The sequence below is a fragment of the Lagenorhynchus albirostris genome, chromosome X (assembly GCF_949774975.1).
Source record: "Lagenorhynchus albirostris chromosome X, mLagAlb1.1, whole genome shotgun sequence".
NCBI lineage: Eukaryota > Metazoa > Chordata > Mammalia > Artiodactyla > Delphinidae > Lagenorhynchus > Lagenorhynchus albirostris.
The window spans coordinates 13,068,772-13,094,937 of record NC_083116.1 but is presented as its reverse complement, the minus strand read 5'-3'; the positions used below and the strand labels follow the sequence as shown (position 1 = coordinate 13,094,937).

General features: G+C 40.9%; 1 protein-coding gene and 1 pseudogene across 4 annotated transcripts in view; one reads left to right on the top strand and one right to left on the bottom strand.

Moving 5' to 3' along the window:
• Positions 1–26,166, bottom strand: part of FGF13 (fibroblast growth factor 13) — a 524,033-nt gene that overhangs the window by 130,215 nt on the left and 367,652 nt on the right. The window lies entirely within an intron of this gene.
• On the top strand, positions 9,337–9,909 carry LOC132513416 (large ribosomal subunit protein uL22-like; annotated as a pseudogene).

Sequence of the window (26,166 nt, the reverse complement as noted above, 5' to 3'; positions counted from 1 at the left end):
CATGTAGTTTCTTTTTTTTTTTTTTCGGTACGCGGGCCTCTCATTGTTGTGGCCTCTCCCGTTGCAGAGCACAGGCTCCGGACGCACAGGCTCAGCGGCCATGGCTCACGGGCCCAGCCGCTCCGCGGCATGTGGGATCTTCCCGGACCAGGGCACGAACCCGTGTCCCCTGCATCGGCAGGCGGACTCCCAACCACTGCGCCACCAGGGAAGCCCTGTAGTTTGTTTTAACTTCTATGCTGTTCAGAGTCAGGATAGACGCTACCCTTAGAAGTTAGTGACCAGAGTGGCTCTTTTTGGGGTGCTGTTAATGTTCTGCTTCTTCACCTAGGTGGTCATTATTTAGGTGTGTTCAGTGTGTAAATATTAATCACTAATTACATATGCAATCTTCTGTATATGTATTATACTTTACTATAAATTTTAAAACATGCCATTCATATTAACTCATCTACAAAGACTAGGCAATGATGGGAATAAATGCTTTTATGTTCAAAAAGCGAGAGTAAGTAGGACAGTTTAAAAACAAATCTCGCAAGCAGCCAGTCTCCATGCCAGCAGCCTAGGAGGTGACATCTCATTAATCCTGCCCGTCAGCCCACTTCCTTTTATTTTGGTCTATGTGAAAAAAAGGCACGAAGCAGATTCATGGAAGCCTGGAACTCCTGTGAGAAGAGCAGGAAGGACTGTACAGTTTGGGGTCTGACAGCAGCGCCCGGACTTGCTTGGTTTGGTTCTGTCCCAGGTGGTGTCTAATTGTGTGACACCGCGGGAGCCAACATCCTGCGTCAGCTGCAGGTATGAATCAGCGTGGAGCACCACTCAGCTGACTGTTCTCATCCAGTAACGCTGTCACCGAGCTTATCTCTCACGTAGAGAACAATGATACACACTTGATCCATGGCTACTTGGCAAGCAGTCATAAACGGATCCTATTTCATGGTAGCTACTGAGGTTAGGATTTTTTCTTCAAGATATGTTTGTGTGGACACAGGAGCGGCATTGCAAAGGAATCACTGGGTTGGCCAAGGTTTTTCCGGAAAGACCCGATATCTATAGTAGCCCTGACAGCAGCGTGGTGGGGTAGTTAAGCATGTGGCTTTTAGTGTAAGAAAGACCCAGGTTCAAGTCCTTGCTCTGCCACTGACTACCGGTGTGACCTTGCACTAGTTCCCTAACCTCTCTGTGCCTCAGTTTTATTAGAAATGGGTCAGGTTGCTTCGAGGCATGAACAAGATAATGTCTGTAAAGTGTGCCTAGCCCAGGACTTGGCACAGATTTAAACACTCAATAAGTAATTGTTACTGTGGCATCATTATGCCCGTGACTGCCATGGAAAATCAATGAGATAAAATGTAGAAAATGCCTGATGCGAAGTTAGTGCTTGATAAATGTTAACTGTGATCATCTCGAGACCACTGTTTCAGAGATTAGCATTGGTGTGGGAACATCTGGCCCATAGGGAAGCTGGGTATTTTCCTGATTAGCTGGAGTATAATCTGACTTGTAAATGAAGGAAAGGAGTTACTGTCCCTGAAAAGGTCTTGCAAAACCCACAGGGACTGGGGCTGGCTCACCTTATGCCTGGTTGCCCATGCTGCCCACCTGCAATGAGCCATCCGGTTACAAAGTTGAACATGATCTTTCCCAAGCGTAATCCCTGAAACATTATCCTGGATTTCTCTCACTTTATATTCATTCATATAGCTATCCATTTGCAGGTCTCCTTTAGCACATGATTTCCCCAAACGTGTTCCAAAAATCAATAGTCTTTGAAAATGTATTATTCAGTGAAACAAAAAAGTTATGTGGTCAAATAAGGCAGAAACTCTGCATACTAACCCCTCTTTTGAGATCTGTAACATACACTGGCCTATTGAAGGTTCTGACAAGTCCTACCATTCATGCAATCACTCGTTCATTCATTCATTTAATACAACATGTATTGAGTGCTTACTATTTGCCAGTTACTATTCTAGGCACTGGGAAGAATATAGCAAAGAACAAAACCACCCTACAGGGCACTGTTTAATCCAGTGTTTCCCAACTGCATTCTCTCTGTAGAGACCCTTCATGGTTCGGCACCCAATGCCCCACCCTCACTACAGCTAAAATGAGTATCTAGAATCTCCAAAGCCTGGCATTTGATCTCACACCTCTGTGCATCCACTTTGCCCTCCTCCCCACTGGAATGCTTTTTCTCCCCTCAACCCACTCCCACCTCACTAACCCCATTCTTCCATCTGGATTCTGCTCAAGCTGAAAATTCTCTGAGCAGGTCTCTTAGTTCACGCCACCAGGCTGAAAGAGCACGCCCCTCCTCTGCACTCTCGTCGTGCACAGGGCACACCCTGTACCGTGGCACATTCGTAAAGATCTTTTTACTTGTCCATCCTCAACCAGACTCTGCATTCCTAGAAAGAAGTGACCGTGCGCCATCCATCTCTGTATTCCCAGAACTTAACTTGTGTTTGGCTCTCAGTACTGACTCTGCAAACAAGTGTTAAATGTCTGTGCGAATCGGGGCCAACAGTCTAGTGTTATACAAATGATTTTCCAAAGGCACCAGCTCTTAGCTGGCTCAGCCTGGGAGGGTGTGATTTGGCAAGCGTTGGACTTCAGCCCCAACCGACCCCATCCCCCATCGGCCTGCCACCTTTTCGCCAGCAACCCTGAAATGGAAGAATGGGGTTCCAGGCCGGGGTAGGGGATCTTAGGGGGAACATTAGACTGATTGTCCTGCACAGCCCTTTCAGACCTGAAACACTATATAAATAAACTAAATAAAATAAGTAAACTAAAGAGAACTTTGATGCAATCCTACATATAATTAGCATGTTTCCTTTCTCTTAAGTGATTATTAATTATTAATAATTATTTAAGCGAGATATAATTAATTAGTATTATATATTATTTAATATAATTACATTATTATTAATTATTATTAACTTGGTTGCACTCTGCTGATGGCCCGTTAACCAAATCGGACATTCTGCTGCTCATTTGACTCTAAGGAAGTGCAGCTCATTCTGTAGGAGTCCCACTATAATGAAACAAGTTAAAATTGGCCTTACCGCTGTATTTCATTTATATAACTTGGAAATTATAAATAACATTGAGGATTGCCAGATTAAAATATAGGATGCCCAGTGAAATTTGAAATTCAGATAACAATGAATTTTTTTAGTATAAGTATGGCCCATGCAATATTTGGGACATACTTTTACTAAAAAATTTTGTTGTTCTTTACCTGAAATTCGTATTTCACTAGGCATCCTCTATTTTTATTTGCTAAAACTGGCAACCCTATATGTGATGTTTTTGTGTATCAACAGCTATAGGATAGTCAAATTTTCCTGGTACTGTACCTCCAGAAATAATTATAGGGCATTTAAGGGCAGTAATCAGTGGACAAACACGGGAACACCCTCTCTTCTTTCCCTGACATTCAGGATGGAGTAGACAAGGAGAAAGGAGACTGTCATGATTCTGGAAGAGAAAGCAGCTTTTCTCTCTGAAAGGAAGGGAGCAAACTCAGTTTGGAAGGATTTAGAACATCAAGGTTGGGTTGCTAAATTCCGCAGAGGCTGTGATAACAGATCCATTTAAAGTGAAAAGTAGAAAGAGCCTTCATTTTTGCTATTGATCGGTTAGGTTCTGTTCTCTGTGCTTTCAGAGAAAACATAAATTGATGACTTCTTTAAAAGCAAGTTTTTCGAATATTACAATGAGGAGAATAAAAGTACCTATGTCTCAGGGCTTTAGCAAGAACTAAACCTGGTAACACATTTTAAGCACCCAACCAGAGAAAAGGTTCCAGAAATTGGAGCTGCTAATATTATTATCATCTCTATTGTTGGTATTATTTCTAAATCTGGAGCAATCTTCTATGAGCTTCCCTTCTTCCAGAATACAACAGGAAGGACTACAACACAGGAATAACTGGTTAGGTGAAGGGCGGGCATAGGGAGCTCGATACCTTACATCTCGTCACTGCTGAATTTGTACTCTCAAATTACAGCACCCCCCAACGACAGCAAAGGTTTTACCCAGACAGAATTTTTTTTTTTTTTTTTTGGGATCTTAGTTCCCCGACCAGGCATCGAACCTGTGACCCCTGCAGTGGAAGTGTGGAGTCTTAACCACTGGACTGCCAGAGAAGTCCCCCCAGACAGAATTTTGATCCTGTTTATTTTCAATTATTATGTATTTTGTGTGTCAGTCCTTTAACTCCGTGCTGTTTTCAACCATGATTAGCACTGGCATTGAGCAAACTTTGCTAGTTTTGTGAGTAAGTTGCAAAGATGTAAAGATGGCCAGAGGTTGGGTCTCATTTTCTGTTCAAAAGCATGTTCTGTTAGCCAGATGGTAAATTAGAATCTCAAGTTCTAACACAGATTGATCGACTATGGTTTTGGCCACTTTTTCTTTTACCTCTGTGATTTATTTAACAGGTCATTAGCTTTGGTAACTTTTAAAATCCATGAAGTACTCTAACTACACATATTATAGATCTTGTGTTAGACTGGTGTTACGTCTCATACTATTGGTTCCTAACAGGAATCTAGACAAAGTGTCATTCATTGAGTCTTGCTGGCAAAGCTAGTTATGAACGTATATAGAGTGGGCTCAAACCACCGAAGCAGAGAAGACTATTTCCCCACTGAGCTAACTGCTGCGTCATTGTGAATTCAAGGTGATGGCTGGTCTATATTTAGTCCAGAAAAAGGGCCTCACTGAAAAGCGAAAGAGGTGATCAGTTGATACTCAGTAAAGGCAAATGATAGTAGCTGCGTAAAATTTAAAGAGGGATCAGGATTCCAGGAAGCAAGTTAATACAAACAGAACCATGAAATTAGTTAGTCCACCCTTATGGCCTGTGCCCCCCACAGTCTGTACTGTGCCCGAGAACTGGTCCTGATGCACAGTGTTATTCCTTCCAGTGAGGTCACATGCGGGCCTTCCAGAGAAATCCTGATCTCACTGGGCCCCTAGATGACAGGAGCAAAGTTGGACTTACTGATGAGTAAGGCAGATGGGCTTCCCAAGTCTCCGGGACCAAGTGGGCGGTGATGGGGGAGAGGAGCAAACATGTCACTGTTCCCACTTGTACATTTTAAGAAACATTAAACATCAATAACAATTGCCCATTAGCCTAAGAACTTTGAAATAGTGAACAATCAAATGATGAACATTATCCACTTTTCATAAAGCCATGCTACAATATATTGTTAAGTGGCTAAGGCATTACAACCAAAGTAAAATTTGGACTGTCCATATTCCATAACGGTTTATGTTTATAATCTTCCTTCTTAGCCGTCAATACTTTTGCTAAGGCACAAAAAATAATTTAGGATTAAGCAATTTAATACCAACTGTATTTCATGGAGGAGTTATTTCACAACTTGAGAACACAGACCATTCAGCGTCCATCAAGCGTCTACAGAACACACTTAAGGTACCATATGCCGGCAGTAGGACACACCCATGCCTTTATTTTGTGAAGATTCTTTCTAGTTTTTTCGGTTGATTTTGTTAAAGCCAACCCAGAAGGGGTTTTACCTTTACAAGTGTGTACATGGATAGATTCAAATAATCTTCCATACTCTTAACACAAGCCCAATGTACCATACAGTCCAGTGACACCAGTACTACTGTCCTCTGTCCTGTCATTGTGCCACTCCTTTGCTCTAGGCCCTGTCTCAGGACCAGACTTGAAGGAGATGATGATCTACTAGAAGGGAGGAGATAATGGTTTCTACCCATTCCTCATAGGAACTAGTAAAAGTAGGACCGCAATAAGTAACTTATTTTTATTTATTTATTTATTTATTTATTTATTTATTTATTTATTCTTTGGCTGTGTTGGGTCTTCGTTGCTGCATGCGGGCTTTCTCTAGTTGCGGCGAGCGGGGGCTACTCTTCCTTGCGGTGCATGGGCTTCTCATTGCGGTGGCTTCTCTTGTTGTGGAGCACGGGCTCTAGGTGCGCGGGCTTCAGTAGTTGTGGTTCATGGGCTCAGTAGTTGTGGCTCGCGGGCTCTAGAGCGCAGGTTCCATAGTTGTGGCGCACGGGCTTAGTTGCTCCGTGGCATGTGGGATCTTCCCGGACCAGGGCTCGAACCTGTGTCGTCTGCATTGGCAGGTGGATTCTTAACCACTGCACCACCAGGGAAGTCCCAGTAACTTATTTTTAGACTTAAAAAGTGAAAGAACTAATAGTGAAGTTTAGCTCACCCTACAAAACACACCTCAAATGCTTCCTCTGTAGCAACAGAGATGATGATGATGATCCTGATGACGACGATGATGCCGAGAGCTAAAACGTATACAGCACTTACCAGAAGCTAGGCAAGGGCTTTGTACATATTAACTCATTTCACCCTGACTTCATTCATGTGAAGGGGGCACTGTATTCTCCCAATTTATAGATGAGGAAACTGAGGTATAGAGAAGTTTAGTACTTTGCCCAAAGTCATCCAACTGGTAAGTAGCAAAATTAAGATTCAAACACAGCCAAGCTGGAGCCAGAGGCCATGCTCTTATCCGCCACGCCAAACTGTTATGCCTTCCTAGAGCTTCCCTAGCACCTCCACAGAGTCTGGCTTAACCTTACACAGTTGGCAGTTAACAGAAATGACTAGAACACAAGGCATGTTATCTAAGTGTCCACTTCCCCCACTTAATGGTGAGGTACCTGAAGCCAAGACCCATGTCTTATTTGTCTCTGTATGCTCCAGGGCCTCGCTCAGCATCTAGACCTATTGTACGTCCAGAATAAATTTGTTACATGAACTAGTTTGAAATATTAGGCCGATCCCTATGAAATTGACATTGTTACAAGTCAAAATAGTTCTTTTTCAATTTCATTTAGTTCAACCTTCTAGAACACAGACAGCACCTACCAGCTCGGGTTCTTTCAATGCTTTATGAATTCGTAGCACACTGATACTTACAGGAAGAGACTAACACCATCAGGTAGTTTACTCATCTACCACTGCCAAGACCAGAACATGGAAAAGTTGGTAGCCTGTGATTTACTTACGCAAACATTTCATGCCTCATTTTCCTCTATTGCAGGCACATAATAATGCCTCAGGGTACCCTACAACACCATTTTTAAAGGTCTCCAAACCAACAATGGCCAGGGCATTAGACGTTTTATCAAGGTGACATCCACCTTACCAATAACTTTCCAAAGCAAGTCTCTGCTTCATCCCTATCCCCTTCTCTCATTCATTCATTTATTCATCAAGTAATTTTCAAGCATTTCTTCCAGGCTGGGCCTTGAGGATATTAAAAAAAACCACACACTCAGCTCCCACTGGTGGCTTTTTGTAACTCCTAAGTGGTAATAGCAGCTCGCTCCACGAGATGGCACTCTTAATTCTTCTTTGTATTCCTTTACTACCATGAAAGGTCGTATGATTTTTCCACTGTTGCAAAACAAATAGAACTAAGAGGGTTTTTTTCACGATTGATGTAGCTGACTGCTCATATGAACATATTTCAGACACTTCAAAACAATGGTTTTCTCAGGGACATTCAAATGTTACTTTGGGAGAGGGTGTATGTTGCAACATGGAGGGCATGTTGTGATGTGAAGAGGTTGGAACCTTCTCTTATTGCTGGTCCTGACCAAGAGAGCACGCAGGCTTATGGAAAAGAAAGGCAGCAAGTTGCATAGAACACTGCAGGCAAAGAGCACTGCAGCAGAAAGTGCACTGAGGTAGGCGTTCTGAAATTCCTCATACTCAGTTGCTCCATCCCCGCTATTCCTACCCACACTGGTTCCAGATGCCCATGCCCACTCTCACCTCGACCCTCTCTACCAAAGGCACAGGATTCAGCTGAGTTTGGCAAATTTTGACCAATGATTTTAATTCAAGAGAACAGCCTAAGGCTGAAAAGAATAAGTAGGAAAATGACCATTTTTTGAATGCTGAATACTGAGCAGTTTGATAAGCAAAGTGCTTAGCAAACTTATTTCATTTAATACAAGAACCCTATGAGAAAGTTTTATGTACAAACACTTATGTAATACCTGATTCTAAGCACTTCACAAATATGATTTCATTTCAATTAATCATCACAACATTCCTATGAGGATATACGCTATTGTTATTTCCCTTCTATGGGAAACTGAGGCATAAAGGGATTACTTGACTTGCCAAAGGTCTAACAGCTGGGGTTCATAGCCAGGAATGTCAAACTCAGTGTCTGGGCTTTTATGCTGCATCTCTGTTTCAGAGAAAAAATATTAGGTCCATTGGATAAGAATGCCCTCAAATTTCTGTTATGAAACTTATAAACTTACCTGACTCTGTACCTTCTCTGTTTGGCTAACATATTTACCAAAACGTCCATGACACAATAAAAAAATCACCTGTCATGCCAAGGACCAGGAAAATCACAATGTGAATTTTAATAAAAGATAATCAACTAATGTCAACATTGAGATGACTTCGATGTTGGAATTATCTGACAAGGATTTTAAAGCAGCCATCATACAAATGCTTAAACAACAATTAGAAATTCTCATGAAACAAATGAAAAAATATAGAATCTCAGAAAAGAAATACAAATTATAAAAAAGAACAAAAGGGAAATTATAAAAATGAAAAATACAATAATATAAATTTAAAAATCACTGGATGAAATCAATAGTAGATAGATGACAGAGGATAGAATCAGTGAACTTGAGAATGGATCAACAGAATTCACGAAATATGAATAACAGCAATTAAATAGACTAAAAAAAAATGAACAGAACCTCAGAGATCTGTGGAACAACAACAGAAGATCCAATATTCATATCATAGGACTCCAAGAAGGAGAGGAAGAAAATGGAACTGAAAAAATGTAAAAACATAAGGGCTAAAAACTTCCCAAGTTTGGTGAAAGATGTAGACCTATAGATTCAAGATGCTGAGCAAACTCCAAATAGTATAAACACAAAGAAATGCATGCCAAGACACATTATAATTAAACTTCTGATGAATAAAGACAAAAAAGAAATCTTGAAAGCAGCCAAACAGAAAGAACACATTACCCAGAGAGAATACCAATTCGACTGACTGCATATTTCTCATCTGAAACCATGAAGAACAGGAGGGAGTTTCACAATCTTTCAAGTGAAATTCAAGAAAACTTTTTCAAAATTCTTTTCCCTGAGGAAGGCCATGCAAAGAGAATGAAAACACTAGCTACAGTCTGGGAGAAAATATTTGCAAACCACATATCTGACTAAAACTATCTAGAGTATCTAGAATATACAGAGAACTGTCAAAGCTCAAGAGTAGCTTTTCCAGTAAACGGCCTGAGGTGACCTCTAAAAATGGTTCGCTATTCACTTGACCCAGAAAACCCCACAAAATCATGCAAGTCAAGAGGTTCAAATCTTTGTGTTCACTTTAAGAATGCTCGTGAAACTGCCCAGGCCATTAAGGGTATGCATATCTTAAAAGCCACCAAGTATCCAAAGGACGTCACTTTAAAGAAGCAATGTGTGCCATTCCGACGTTACAATGGTGGAGTTGGTAGGTGTGCCCAGGCCAGACAGTGGGGCTGGAAGCAGGGTCGGTGGCCCAAAAAAAGAGTGCTGAATTTTTACTGCACATGCTCAAAAATGCAGAGAGTAACGCTGAACTTAAGGGCTTAGATGTAGATTCTCTGGTCATTGAGCACATCCAGGTGAACAAAGCCCCCAAGATTAGGCACAGGACTTAGAGAGCTCATGGTCGGATCAACCCATACATGAGGTCTCCCTGCCACACTGAGATGATCCTTACTGAAAAAGAACAGATTGTTCCTAAACCACAAGAGGAGGTTGCCCAGAAGAAAAAGACATCCCAGAAGAAACTGAAGAAACAAAAACTTATGGCCCGGGAATAAATGCCGCAAAAAATAAATGCAAATAAAAGTAAAAAAACAAAAAAACCCAAAAAGCTCAAGAGTAAAAGTCAAAAAATCCAACTGAAAAAAAAAATCGACAAAAGTCAAACAGATATTTCACCAAAGTGGATATACAGAGGGCCAATAAGCACATAAAAAACCATTCAAAATCATTAGCTATCAGGGAAACACAAATTAAAAGCACAATAAGATACCACTGTACACTTAGTAAAATGGCTAAAATAAAAAATAACAGGAGAAAATTCTGGTGATGATGCCAATAACTGGATCACTCATCTATTGCTCTTAAGAATGTAAAATGGTGCAGTCACTCTGGAAAATGGTTTGGCAGTCCCTTAAAAAATTAAACATGCAACTAACTATCAAATGACCCAGTAATTGCACTCCTAAGTATTTATTGCAGAGAAATGAAAACCCATCTTCACACAAAAATCTGTACAAATATGTTTATAGCAGCTTTATGTGTAAGATTGGAAAACCAGTAGGTAACAGCTCAGATGTTCTTTAATGGGGAATGGTTATGCTAAGTGTGGTATATCTATATCATGGAACTCAGGAATAAAAAGGAAAAAAGTTATTGATATGCACAATACCTGGGTGAATCTCAGGGAATTATGCTGAATGAGAAAAGCCAATTCCCAAAGTTTACATACTGTGTGATTTCACATATATAGCATTCAAGAAATGACAAAATTATAGAAATGGAAAAGAGATTAGTGGTTGCAAGCAGTTAGGGATGGCGGAGGGATGGTGAGAGGGATGCAGGAGGGTGACGTATGTGGTTATAAAAGAGCAACATGAGGGATCCATCTGGTGTTGGAACCGTGTGTAGTCCTAAGAGTGCTGATGCACACACAACTCACACAAGTGATAAAACTGTATAGAATTTAATATGTATACGCACACGCAAGTGCAGGTGGTGCTGGGGAAATCTGGGTAGAATCGGCATTTTATAGCAGTGTCAATGTCCTGGGTGGTACAGTGTACTGTGTTAATGCAGGATGTGATTGTTAGGGGAAGCTGGGCAGGTCATGCAAAAAAAATCTGTTTATTTCTTGCAACTAACTGCATGTGAATCTACAGTTATACCAATAATAATTTCCATTAAAAAAAAGCAAGAGTTGCTCAGTCACTTAAGGCTCCATATTCCTGTCTAGCAACCACCTATTTTTTTAGTTTCCCTGCACAACCAGCTTCTGATTTCTCTGTCTCAACTTCCTCATCCCCAATCAATTCTCAGTCCACCACAATGGATACTATCACTCCACTGAAATGGCTCTTGTCAAGGTTAACAACGATCTTCTTGTCATTCTATCCCTATCTTTTTTTTTTTTTTTTTTTTTTTTGCGGTACGCGGGCCTCTCATTGTTGTGGCCTCTCCCGTTGCGGAGCACAGGCTCCGAACGCGCAGGCTCAGCGGCCATGGATCATGCGCCCAGCCGCTCCGTGGCATATGGGCTCTTCCTGAACCGGGGCACGAACCCGTGTCCCCTGCATCGGCAGGTAGACTCTCAACCACTGCGCCACCAGGGAAGCCCTCTATCCCTACCTTACTTGATGTCTCACCCTGCTGACTGCTCCTTCCTTCTAGAAACATTCTTTCCCTCTCCGTCTTCACAGGTCATTCCTCAATCTCCCTTTTGGGCTCCTCTTTCTCTATCTGCCTGTTTCTCTTCCTTCCAGATCATTCAGTAATTAACTTCATCAAGACCTGCAAGGTACTCACCACCTTCTCACAGTTAATCATCTACCCTATGTCTTCAATTCACTCTATCCAAACCTTTGACTCAACAATCCATCACTGTATTCACTCTCTTGCAAACAAGCTTAGCTCACTAATTTCTCTCTCCCTCTATCACATCTGCCTTGCAAAGTCCCAACTTCAGTCAACTCTCCTCTCTGCCTACTACATCCCTCTATTTTAGCAGCTGAATATTGTCTGCAAAAACACACAGTAGTGTTGGCAGGTTTCGTTTTAAAATTTAAAACCCTGATTTTAAATTTCAAATGAGCCCTCTATGTTGCCTGAACATCACACCACTTGCTTTCATGTTCACATTCCTACTGCCAAAACAACGATTTCACAGCTTTCTCTCCCTTCTCAAATCTACAAACAAATCCAACATCTAACCTTTCGCTCACAGATGATGTTCTAGGCCCACTCAATTGACAAAGGAGCAGCCGTATAGTAAAATGTCCCTGCTTCTCTCTGTGGCTCTCTCCTCCACTTGTGCTCAGTGTTCATCGCATCCCCTCTAGCCTTCTAAGGGGTCCCCTTCCTCTCATTATTCCCTCTCTTTCTTGCATCTCAAATTTCTCCCTCTCCCTCTGATCATCTTCAGCAGCAAATGGGCTTGCCTTAGGTATTTGCCATTTTTACAAAAAATTCCTTTTACCCTAAATCTCCATTCCACCTGCCACCTCATTTCTCATCCACTTCACAACAAAATCTCTTGTGTAAGTAGTCTGTAGTCACCATTTTGACTTTACAGCTCTCATTTTTAAAAATTTATTTATTTATTTTTGGCTGTGTTGGGTCTTCATTGCTGCACGCAGGCTTTCTCTAGTTGCGGCGAGCGGGGGCCACTCTACTGCGGTGCGTGGGCTTCTCATTGCGGTGGCTTCTCTTGTTGCGGAGCGCGGGCTCTAGGCACACGGGCTTCAGTAGTTGTGGCACGCGGGCTCAGCAGTTGCGACTCGCGGGTTCTAGAGTGCAGACTCAGTAGTTGTGGCACATGGGCCCAGTTGCTCCGTGGCATGTGGGATTCCCCAGGACCAGGGCTCGAACCCCTGTCCCCTGCATTGGCAGGCAGACTCCCAAGCACTGCACCACCAGGGAAGCCCCTACATCTCTCATTTTTTCCTCAACTCTAATTCCAGTTTCTCTCCTCACCACTCACTCTACAGACACTGTTTTTGCAAAAGTTATCAATGACCTTCATGTCATCGAAGTCAGTGGTCTCTTCTCTGCTCTTAATTTACTTGATTCCCAGCAGGACTTGACATATCTGACTATTCCATCCACTTTAAAACCTGTTCTTCCCTTGGCTTCCAGAACGCTGCACTCTCCTGGTTCTATTTCTATCACACTGGCCTCTCTCCCAAACTGTTTTGTAGCCTCCTTTTCTCCTCATCCTAAGTGGCCTCATTCAGTCCTATAGCTTTAAATACTGTCTATGTACTGATGACTCCCAGGTTTACATTTCCGCTCATATCCAACTGCCTACTTGACATCGCCATTTGGATGTCTAATAGGCACCTTAAAACTATCACAGTCAAGTGAGGGGCGCCGGCTTGGGGTGTGTGTGCCTGGAGCACTCCAGACTCTGGCCACTTTCAGGAATATCTCCGTGGATTCCCAGCCGGGGGTTGGGCCAAAGCTCCTACATTGGGAGCTCCAAGTCTGAAACACTGAATTAACAGAGAATCTCAGACCCCAGGGAATATTCATTGGAGTGAGGTCTCATGGAGGTCCTCATTTCAGCACCAAGACCCGGCTCTACCCAACAGCCTACAAACTCCAGTGTTGGAAGCCTCAGGCCAAATAACCAGTAAGACAGGAACACAATCCCACTCATAAAAAATAAATAAATAAGACGGCAAAAAAAAATGTCACAGATGAAGGAGCAGGTAAAAACCTATAAGACCAAATAAATGAAGAAGAAATAGGCAATCTATCTGAAAAAGAATTCAGAGTAATGATAGTAAAGATGATCCAGAGTCTTGGAAATAGAATGGAGGCATGGATTGAGAAAATGTTAAACAAGAAATGTTTAACAAAGATCTAGAAGATCTAAAGAACAAACAAACAGAGATGAACAACACAATAACTGAAATGAAAAATACACTAGAAGGAATCAATAACAGAATGACTGAGGCAGAAGAACGAATAAGTGAGCTGGAAGACAAAATGGTGGAAATAACTGCCAAGGAGCAGAATAAAGAAAAAAAAGAATGAAAAGAATTGAAGACAATTGCAGAGACCTCTGGAACAACACTAAAGGCACCAACATTCGAATTATAGGGGTCCCAGAAGAAGAAGAGAAACAGAAAGCATCTGAGAAAGTATTTGAAGAGATTATAGTTGAAAACTTCCCTAACATGGGAAAAGAAATAGTCATCCATGTCCAGGAAGCATAGAGAGTCCCATACAGGATAAACCCTAGGAAAAACACAGCAAGACACATATTAATCAAAGTAACAAAAATTAAATTCAAAGAAAAAAATATTAAAAGCAGCAAGGGAAAAACAAAAAATAACATAGAAAGAAATCCCCCTAAGGTTATCAGCTGACTTTTCAGCAGAAACTCTGCAGGCCAGAAGGAAGTGGCAGGATATAGTTAAAGTGATGAAAGAGAAAAACCTACAACCAAGATTACTCTACCCGGCAAGGATCTCATTCAGATTTGATGGAGAAATCAAAAGCTTAACAGACAAGCAAAAGCTAAGAGAATTCAGCACCACCAAACCGGCTTTACAACAAATGCTAAAGGAACTTCTCTGGGCAGGAGCCAGAAGAGAAGGAAAAGACTTAAAATAACAAACCCAAAACAATTAAGAAAATGGTAATAGGAACATACATAGTGATAACTACCTTAAATGTAAATGGATTAAATACTCCAACCAAAAGACATAGACTGGCTAAACAAAACAAAGACCCATACAAAACCGAGACCCATATATATGCTGTCTACAAGAGGCCCACTTCAGACCTAGGGACACATACAGACTGAAAGTGAGGGGATGGAAAAAGGTACTCCACGCATATGGAAATCAGAAGAAAGCCGGAGTAGCAATACTTATATCAAACAAAATAGACTTTAAAATGAAGACTGTCACAAGAGACAAAGAAGGACACTGCATAATGATCAAAGGATCAATTCAAGAAAAAGATATAACAATTGTAAATATACATGCACCCAACGTACAATCACCTCAAAGCAAATGCTAATAGCCATAAAAGGAGAAATAGACTTAACACAATAATAGTGTGGGACTTTATCACCCCACTTACATCAATAGTCAGGTCATCCAGACAGAAAATCAATAAGGAAACAGGTGCTAAATGACACATTTGACCAGATGGACTTAGTTGATATTTATAGAGCATTCCATCGGAAAGCAGCAAAATACACATTCTTTTCATGTGCACATGGAACATTCTCCAGGATACATCACATGCTGGGTCACAAAGTGAGCCTTGGCAAATTTAAGAAAACTGAAATCATACCAAGCATCTTTTGCAACCACAACGCTATGAGGCTAGAAATCAACTACAAGAAAAAACTGCAAAAAAATAAACACGTGGAGGCTAAACAATATGCTAATAAACAACCAATGGATCACTCAAGAAATCAAAGAAATTAAAAAATACCTAGAGACAAATGAAAACAAAAACATGATGATCCAAAACCTATGGGATGCGTCAAAAGCAGTTCTAAGAGAGAAGTTTATAACGATACAAACTTACCTCAGGAAACAAGAAAAACCTCAAATAAACAACCTAACCTTACACTTAAAGCAACTAGAGAAAGAAGAACAAACAAAATCCAAAGTTAGTAGAAGGAAAGAAATCTTAAAGATCGGAGCAAAAATAAAGGAAATAGAGACGAGGAAAACAATAGGAAACTTCAATTAAACTAAAAGCTGGTTCTTTGAAAAGATAAACAACATTGATAAACGTTTAGCCAGACTCATCTATAAAAAAAATGGAGAGGGCCCAAAGCAATAAAATCAAAAATGAAAAAGGAGAAGTTACAAGCAACCCCACAGAAATACAAAGAATCATGAGACTACTCTGAGCAACTATATGCCAATAAAATGGACAACCTATAAGAAATGGATACATTCTTAGAAAGGTACAATCTCTCAAGACTGAACCAGGAAGAAACAGAGAATATGAACAGACCAAATCGCCAGCACTGAAATTTAAACAGTAATTTAAAAACTCCTAATAAACAAAAGTCCAGGACCAGATGGTTACATGGGTAAATTCTACCAAACATTTAGAGAAGAGTTAACAGCTATCCTTCTGAAACTATTCCAAAAAATTGCAACATGTGTTCCTTTTGGAAGGAACACTTCCAAATTCATTCTATGAGGCCACAATCACCCTGATACCAAAAAGAGGCAAAAATATCACAAAAAAAGAAAATTACAGGCCAATATCACTGATGAACATACATGCAAAAATCTTCAACAAAATACTAGCAAACCGAACACAATGATACATTAAGAGGATCATACATCATGATCAAGTGGGATTTATCCCAGGGATGCAAGGATTTTTCAATATCCACAAATCAATCAATGTGATACACATTAACAAATTGAAGAATAAAAACCATATGATCATCTCAATAGATGCAGAAAAATTTTTTTGATAAAATTCAACATCCATTTATAATAAAAACTCTCCAGAAAGTGGGCACAGAGAGAATATACCTCAACATAATAAAGGTATGATACACCCATAGCTAACTTCATACTCAAAGGTGAAAAGCTGAAAGCATTCCCTCTCGAATAGGAACAAGACAAGGATGCCAACTGTCACCACTTTTATTCAACATAGTTTTGGAAGTCCTAGCCACAGCAATCAGAGAAGAGAAAGAAATAAAAGAATATAAATTCGAAAATAAGTAAAACTTTCACTGTTTGGAGGTGACATGATCCTGTGCATAGAAAATCCTAAAGACACTACCAGAAAACTACTAGAGCTCACCAGTGAATCTGGTAAAGTTGCTGGTACAAAATAAATATACAGAAATCTGTTGCATTTCTATACACTGACAATGAAACATCAGAAAGAGAAACTAAGGAAACACTCCTATTTACTATCACATTTTAAAAAATACCTAGGAATAAGCCTATCGAAAGAGGCAAAAGACCTGTACTCTGAAAACTATAAGACACTGATGAAAGAATTGAAAACCATACAAACAGATGGAAAGATATATTGTGTCCTTGCATTGGAAGAGTCAATATTGTTAAAATGACTGTACTACCCAAGGCAATCTACAGATCCAATGCAATCCCTATCAAATTACCAATGGCATTTTTCACAGAAATGAAACAAAAAATTAAAATATTTGTATGGAAACACAAAAGACCCCAAATAACCAAAACAATCTTGAGAAAGAATAACAGAAACATAACTGGAAGAATCATGCTCTCTGACTTCAGACTATACTACAAAGATACAGTCATCAAAACAGTATGGTATGGACACAAAAACAGACATGTAGATCAATGGAACAGGATAAAAAGCCCAGAGATTAAATCCACATAGTTATGGTCAATTAATCTATGACAAAGGGGGCAAGAATATACAATGGAGAAAAGACAGTCTCTTCAATAAGTGGTGCTGGGAAAAGTGGACAGCTACATGTAGAAGAATGAAATCAAACACTCTCTAACACCATATACAAAAATAAACTCAAAATGGATCAAAGACCTAACTGTAAGACCAGGTACTATAAAACTCCTAGAGGAAAACATAGGCAGAACACTCTTTGACATAAATTGCAGCAATATTTTATTGGATCCATCTCCTAGAGTAATGGAAATAAAAATAAAAGTAAACAAATGGGGCATAATCAAACTTAAAAGCTTTTGCACAACAAAGGAAACCATAAACAAAACAAAAAGACAATCTGCGGTCTAGGAGAAAATATGCAAATGATGCAAACAACAAGGGATTAATTTCTAAAATATAAAAACAGCTCATACAAATTAATATTGTTAAAAAACAAACAACTTAATCAAAAAATGGGCAGAAGACCTAAATAGACATTTCCCCAAAGAAGACATACACACAGTCAACAAGTGCATGAAAAGATGCTCAATATCGCTAATTATTAGAGAAATGTAAATCAAAACTACCATGAGGTATCACCTCACACCGGTCAGAATGGCCATCATTAAAAAGTCTACAAACAATAAATGTTGGAGAGGGTGTGGGGAAATGGGAACCTTCCTACACTGTTGATGGGAATGTAAATTGGGCAGCCACTATGGAAAATAGTAGGAAGGTTCCTTAAAAAACTAAAACTAGAACTACCATATGATCCAGCAATCCCACTCCTGGGCATATATCTGGAGAAAACTCTAATTCAAAAAGATACATGCACCCCAATGTTCATAGCAGCACTATTTATAATAGCCAATACATGGAAACAACCTAAGTGTCCGTTGACAGATGAATGGATAAAGAAGATGTGGTATATATATAGATGATGGAATATTACTCAGCCATAAAAAAGAATGAAATAATGCCATTTGAAGCAACATGGATAGACCTAGAGATTATCATACAAAGTGAAGTAAGTCAGAAAGAAAAAGACAAATATATGATATCTCTTATATGTGGAATCTAAAACAGTGATATAAATCAACTTTTTTACAAAACAGGAACAGACTCACAGACATAGAAAACAAACTTATGGTTACCAAAGGGGATTGTGGGGTGGGGAGGGAGAGAGAAATTAGGAGTTTGGGATTAACATATACACACTACTATTTATAAAATAGATAACCAACAAGGACCTACTGTATAGCACAGGGAACTATGTTCAATATCTTGTAATAACCTATAATGGAAAGGAATCTGAAAAAGAATATACATATGTGTGTGTGTGTGTGTGTGTATATAACTGAATCACTTGGCTGTACACCTAAACTAACACAACATTGTAAATTAACTATATTTCAATTTTAAAACATGGTTAAAAAAATCATATCATTCATTTCCTTACTTAAAATCTTCCAGGGACTACACAAGAGACTTAGAATAAAATCTAAACTCCTCTTCCTCCCTACTTTCCCAACCAGTCCTGTGGGAAAAGCCAGGGAGGGATTTCACCCTCCACTTTCCAGAAAACAAACTGGGGAAGAGGGCAAGGGAACCAACATATAAACACCCACTCCATATCTGCACTGGAGGAGGACAAGGTTGTTTTATTTGTAGGAAATTAAAAGCCCTTGGCAGTTCTTTACCAAGCCTGGGTCAAATAGTCTGGCATCTCCAGGGTCTTCCCGGGGGACTGATTTCCATGTTTCTCTAATCTGAAGCCCCTGCTTCAAGTGGGCTGGTTTCTCCAAGGTGTTACAGTGAACCAGAGAACTTCCTGCCTCCAAGAGTTTGTTAGAATTCCCCCAACCATCTCTTTACCTCACTTCCTACTGTCCTTTCTCACCACCCAGCAAAATGCAACCATCATTCACTACCGTGGCCAGAGGGCAGCACTGACAAAAGGAAAGGTAATGAAAACCTTGGCCTTCTGTCTTCTGGTCCAGCTAGATCTGCAACTAAGTAGCTGTGTGACTCTGGGCAAGCCACATAACCACTCTGAGGCTTAATGTTATTGAAATGGTCCCTGTTAACACTAAGATTCCAAAATCAACTGCTAGTTTTCAAGTTGCAATACATTACCAATTCTACTAGCACCAGGTCAAAGAGAGGAAATGTAATCGTTTTATAAGAAGTAAACAAAGGGCTTCCCTGGTGGTGCAGTGGTTGAGAGTCCACCTGCCGATGCACGGGACACGGGTTCGTGCCCCAGTCCGGGAAGATCCCACATGCCGCAGAGCGGCTGGGCCCATGAGCCATGGCCGCTGAGCCTGCACGTCCGGAGCCTGTGCTCCGCAACGGGAGAAGCCACAACAGTGAGAGGCCCGTGTACCACAAAAAAAATAATAAAAAATAAATAAAGAAATAAACAAAAAAAAATCATTGGGACTTTCCTCTTTTTCCTTGGAAAACCTTCATGGTTAACCAATGATTCAATCTTTCTTTAGTGGGACAGGGAAATCTTTAAGCTCCTGAACCAAACTGCCAATATCTGCTCACTTACTAGCTTCCATTTGCAAGAGTTTGAGACTAATTTCTTTAAAGTGGTGGATCCTGCTTGACTTTTCAAAGCAGAAGATTTTTCCTCATTATCTGCACTGTGAAAATGTTTTAAAAGAAATTAAATGAGGAACGATTACTTGCTATTTGAATTAGCCCTTAATCACCCAGAGCTCCAGGGATGCGCTGTCTCTGGTGGCCCAGATTTTGCTGCACAGAGAAAGTACGCTGGGCAAACCCAAACTGCCTGCCCAGTGCACAAGCCTAAATATGGCTTCACAGCCTTTCAGCCTCTTTCCTCTCCTATATCCTATCCGTCATCTGGTCCTGGATCTACCCAGAAACACTTTTTAGATATGTTCAGACCCAAAGAGCCAGCCCTTCCCCCTTCACCTATCTTAATGCTTTTTGTTTGTTTGTTTTCACATCTCTGTGCCTTTGTCCTTTGCATTTAATAAAATCTCTGCCTCTGATATCCAGGCTTAGTTCCCATTCCACCCTCTCATATGTAGCTGAAATTGCCCCTCCTCTGTGAAGTCTCCGCCCCTACCCTTCCTAAAATGAGCAGGAGCGTCTCACAGTAACTTTCAGAAGTTCCCCGTCAGGGCTGTCTTCTTTATCTCTGTATCGCCAGCATCTGGCACAAGGCTGGTGAATTTGCAAAGTAGAGTTGACCCTTGAACAACACGAGTGTGAATTGCGCAGGTCCACTTACACGCGAATATTGTTTTCACTAGATACATAGTACAGTACATGCTAGATGATCCACGATTGGTTGAACCTGCAGATGCAGAACCTCGGATACAGCCAGCCAACTATCAGGTTCTAGGCAGATTTCTGACTCTGTGGAGGGTCGGTGCCCCTAATCTCCCCATTGTTCAAGGGTCAGCAGCACTTACTCACTGTCTATTGAGCACGAGAATGGATCCTCAGAACCTGGATTTGCACATGCAGGAAACAAAAGTTCTACTTCCTTGGCCAGATGCTTACTATGATGTCAAAGCCCGCCTTCTGTATGTCACTGTTCACTGGCCGCTTTCTTTAGGGAAGTCCTTTTCCTCTACTATTGATTGTGGTAATGCATTTGAACTGATGTCCAAAGACTTAACAGCTGTTTTGTACTTGACTGCAATCAAAGGAGGCAGGAACCAGGCTAATGTGGACTGTTGACCTGGAAGGCTCCCTCAGTGGTCTGAATTGTAATATCTTGATGTCTGCAGCAACACTTTTAACTTCTGTACAAAGCAAGATATTTAAGAACAGTCAAGCTGGTTTTGTCACTCTAATGACCCTAATTGGAATTTGCCAGTAAAACAAGAAGAAAATCTCCATAAGCATTCGGCTAGAAAAGTAAAAAGCAATTAAAAAGGGTTCATTTGTTAGTTGTCTACATTTCTCAACTTTTCCCCAGGACATATTTAAAATCTACGAATTTTGACAGGAAAGACATTAGCTTTGATCTGTGGTCTGGATATCAAAATGTTTACCATAGTTAAAATGTTGGCTCCTTAAAACATAATTAACCCTTAGCCCGTTCACCCCTTTTTAAACTCTTCAAATTTATGCAATTTCACCCAAGAGTGCCTATAACTTAACTGTACCCCAAGGAATTAATTTTCAGGGGCATACGTTGAGTGGTGTTTCTAGTTTCTCACAATCATACCATCTTTCTCCTTCTAAAAGCTCAGTCTTCCCTACAGGAGGACCAAGATGCATCTCTGCATTGCTCCATAGTGCATGGTAGGACGTCTAGCCTAGATTCTGCCCTCTCGGAGTTGTAGCTGATGACAACACAATAACAATAATGAATATAAACATGCATTGACACCAACTATAGCTTCTGTAACTTTTACTATTAAATCTTAGCATCTCTGTAAGATAAGGGTTATTATCCCTATTGTGTGTGCATGAGGAAACTGAGCTTTAAGAGATTTTCAGTGTCTTGCCCCAAATTGTGGTTAGTGGGTGGCAGAGCCAGGAAACAAACCCATGTCTCTCTGTCCCCAAAGCCAAGACACTTTTTTCTCTTACAGGAGCCTCTGACCAAAATGGATTGCTTCATCTCATTTCTGTTCTGCAGGTGAACAAACTGAGTCCTAGAGAAGGTCAGTGAACATGTCCAAGGTCACATCAAAAGGAAGTGTTTTGAGTAACTTCAAACCCAGTTCTGTGAGATTCCTAAGTTCTTGCGATCTCTCTTATACTACCCTGTTTACACGAATGGATGGACCTCAGTTGACCTGAGACTGATCTCATGGGGTGTCAGGGTAGCTTGGGGACTGGAGGACGCAATGGGTGAGTGGCCATATTTTAAAAGGTAGGAGGGGAGGGTAGCCACCATCTTATCCTCCTATTCCTTAGTGACTCAGTTTGGCCCTGGGCAGCCTGATTCCCTGTGATTCAGAGCACTGGTGGGGGACGCTGATTCTCACACAAGATATGTACACATCCTAATCCCTGAACCTGTGAATATTGCCATATTTGAAAAAAGAGGCAGATGTCATTAAATTAAGGATCTTGAGATGAGATCATCCTCAATTATCTGGGTGGGCCCTAAATCCAATTACAAATGTCCTTATAAAGGAAAGGCAAGGGATATTGGAGAAAGAGGAGAAAAAGACACAGTAGAAGAGGAGGTGATATGAAGACAGAGGCGTAGAGTAAAGTGATGAAGTTACAAACCAAGGAACACCAAGGAATGCCTGAAGCCACCCCAAACTAGAAGAGGCAAGGAGCAGATCCTCTCCTAGAGCCTCTGGATGGAGTGCACCACTGCCAAAACTCGATTTTGGGTTTCTGGCCTCCAGAAATGCGAAAGAATAAAATTCTGTTGTTTTAAGCCAAGTCTGTGGCCATTTGTTATGGCTGCCACAGGAAACTAATCCACGCCGAGTGTGGCTTGAGGTGCTTCCATCTGCAGACACACAAAAAGAGAGCTCTGTCTACCTCTAGGACTGAGTAGTTTGATCATGAGAAACCCCCAACCAGGAAATCCAGGGTGCTTAGAGTGCAGGGCAATCTTAGACTGTAACGTCCAAGGAGTAAGTGGATGGTGGTCAGGGCCTAGCAAAGGCCCTGTGATTAGAAACATCTGGGCTAATACAGGTGCCATGAAAATCTTGATAGGCATGAAAGTAAGGATTCTAACAAACTAGGCATCAATACCATACAAGATGTACTAACCTATAAACATGAAGGATTCAGCAAGGCTTCAATGAGGACAATTTGTCCTGCCTTTACACTTCACCTGAAGCTGCATGATGTGGAGAAATGAGCATAGACTGTGCTCTAAAAACCTTGGGTTTCATTTCTGGCCCTGTCCTAGGTCCCAGAGTCATTGAGCTGACAATGAGTAGACACTTTCTCAGTTTCCTTATCTGCAAAATTGAGACAATGCCAGGAACAATCTCATTGAGATGTCAGGACTGAGTTAAATATTACAAGTTTACATGAAGAATCACTGACACAAAACAAGTGCTCACTAAATACTAGTTGGTGTTCTCTTCAGTCATGAGGCCTCAGCCTGCAGCTCTGTCACTGCCATCCTTTCCTTGCGCTGGTTCAAGAGTAAGAGGCAAGATCTATTCTCACAGCCAATGTTCTAACCTAAGTGTAAGATGGCTCAGAGCAGGAGCCTCCTCTCCATCCCGGACCGAAGTCTCAAAATGGTGAAATCCAACGGACTTCATAGCTCTGAAAAAGAGTGGATGGCTTCCCACTTTTATCTGCCCATTGTTTCTCAGATCTTATAGCAGAATTCCCTGAGTGAGGTATGTGACTTTTCTTAACCATTATTTATTTGTAACTTATGATAAAATTTTAGTCACATTCATGAAATGAATGATTCATTGAGATTACATTTTAAAAACTGAAATCAACAATACAATGCAAGCTACCATCCCAGTTACTGGGCTAGACTCTGGCATGACATTTTGTGATGGCAGTCACTTCAGTGGCTGGGAAGACTGGATGACGCAAGGGACATGGCATCAGGAATGAGTACTTTCTATGAAGTCACATTTCATTTACATCGTGACATCAAACGACTGAATTCATTTTCATCTGTTACGCTCGGTTCTTGGGCCTTACCTGGAGTCTAATCTGTCAGATCCTTTCAGAGGTGTTACCAGTGAAATCTGTCAGCATGACAAGTGGTCTCTTCTATTCTTACTGTTAAGTGTTCCTGCATTCTGGAATTCTGACAACTGAGAAAACTCCTGTAACTTCTTATTTAATCATGGGAAGCCTCAGAGGTGAAGAAACAGACCTATTGTCTGAAAGGCAATAATTTTGTTTTAAAATATTCGCCAGTGAAAGGAGAGGTCAGGCTAGAGTAAGGAAAATTCAGTGCTACCAAGTCACAAGTTCATTCTGCTGTAGCAGATCAGTCATTTAAAGGAGAAAAAACCAGAATGGTAAGCAACTCCAGCCAGGAATAATACCATGTATGTGTTTGTCCTTAATGGAAGAGGTATTCTGACATTCTGTGCTGTGTCTGACATCTTAGAGCGTCTCCACAGAAGTGTGGTTTTCTTCGTTTTGTTGGGAGTTCTCTTTATAACTATAAACACAGGGTATAAGAAGGGTCAAGTTATCCCCTCAAGAAGGTAAACTGTAGGTGGAATGGAGCCAAATTAATTAACTCCTACATAGGTTTAAGTTATTTATAAACCTGAGAAATAAGCACAGCCTGGATTTACAAGTGCCTGTAGCTAACACACTTAACTCTTTATGAACCAGCTAAAAATACTCCAATCCTCATTTCTACACTGGGGAAATTTTGGTTTAGCCAAGTCAGTTCTGCCATAATGAACCCAGGCTAGTTTGCACCGTGAGTTATTTCTGTGAGTAACTGACACACCCACTCTGAATCATCAAGATCCATCCAGATGGAATGGCTGTCATGGATTCTTGGCAGATAACACGTGAATGGCAGGTCTTGAGCAGGTGAGCCTCAGGAACACACACAGTCTACGTTGTGAGACACGTTACACAAGTTGTAAGACGTATGTTTGGGAATACACAACGAGTTGTGAAGATAATCGGGGAGTGATTCTTTTCATAGACAACATGGCTCACATAAGGGTCCCACTGCAGTCGAGTTCAGAAAGACTTTGTAGAAGCAGAAAGAGTTATAGAACCGGACTAGACCAGACAAGTCTGAAGATGGGGACCATAAGCAATAAATATAATTTATTGTCCAAATCGGGGCATTTTTGAAGATGAAATGAGGAGTTATTAATAATTGCATCAAGACCTAGTTCTAAGGCATGGGGAGGGCACTGCTAATATTATAACTGATATTGGCAACAGACAGAGAACATCTTGCATGATGCCTGGCATGTAGAAAAGTTCGATAAAGTTTTGTTGAATGAATAAATAAAGTAAAATTGGATCCCTTTATTTCTCCAAAGCCTTTCCGTCAAACATCCATTGCAGTTGTTATACCATTATTAAGAACTTCATGGTAGCCATGGTTTTGATTCAATTTTGTTATAATAAAGGGAGAAACTGGAGTTATGACCACCAAATCCAATGGTTTTGTCTCAGCTTACACTCTCCTTGATCTTTTGAAGAATCTAACAGTATTGGCCACCGCTCTCTTACCTTGGTTTCCATGACATTGTGCTGTCCTGGTTCGCTACTTACTTTGCTGACCACTGCTCCCTGTTCCCTTCTCCTAGTTTCTCTTTGTCTTTTTCTTCCTCGGCCCTAAAACCAGGTATTCAAGGGGGCCCATCCTCGACTACTTGCCCTCTCTTTCTGCCCATGTTCCCTAGTGGTCTCGTCTACTCTGTGTACTCCTCTGTGTACTTCTTAAATTTGGGACTCCTTCCAAAGCATCAATTCTACAATACGATGTGGCGCCTGCACCTCGGACTCACCTGTTTGAAACAGAGCTCAACATGTTAAATCAACTCTTCCTTCCGCTGTCTTTCTTTGAAAGGCACCTCCATTTGTCAAGGGACCAAGTCTTGAAGCCTCAAGCTCATCATTTTTTTCTTCCCTCTGAGCCATACATCCGAGACAACGCCAAGTTCTCCTGGACCTTTTTAGCAAATTACTCCTACATTTGCCCAACTCTAAATGCAACTGCCTTGGTTGAGGCCTACAATCTCTTTCTTGCTATGGTGTTATCAACCTCCTAATTAGCCTTTCTGCTTTCATTTCTAGCTTCCCAATCCAAATCACTGGGGTTTGAAGTTTCCTCTATTTGGATGTCAAGGCATGACCTATCTTAGCTGCATAATTGCTACTGCTGAGAAACAAGAGAGGTGATTCAGAGGTGATGCAAGCGCTAGAGAAAGTGAGTAGAAATCGCTACAATCCCTTCTAATAGCTGAAAGGGCAGGTAGGAGATAGGGGACTGGAAACTGAGTCAGGAGGGTAGGAGCTGCTTCCTAT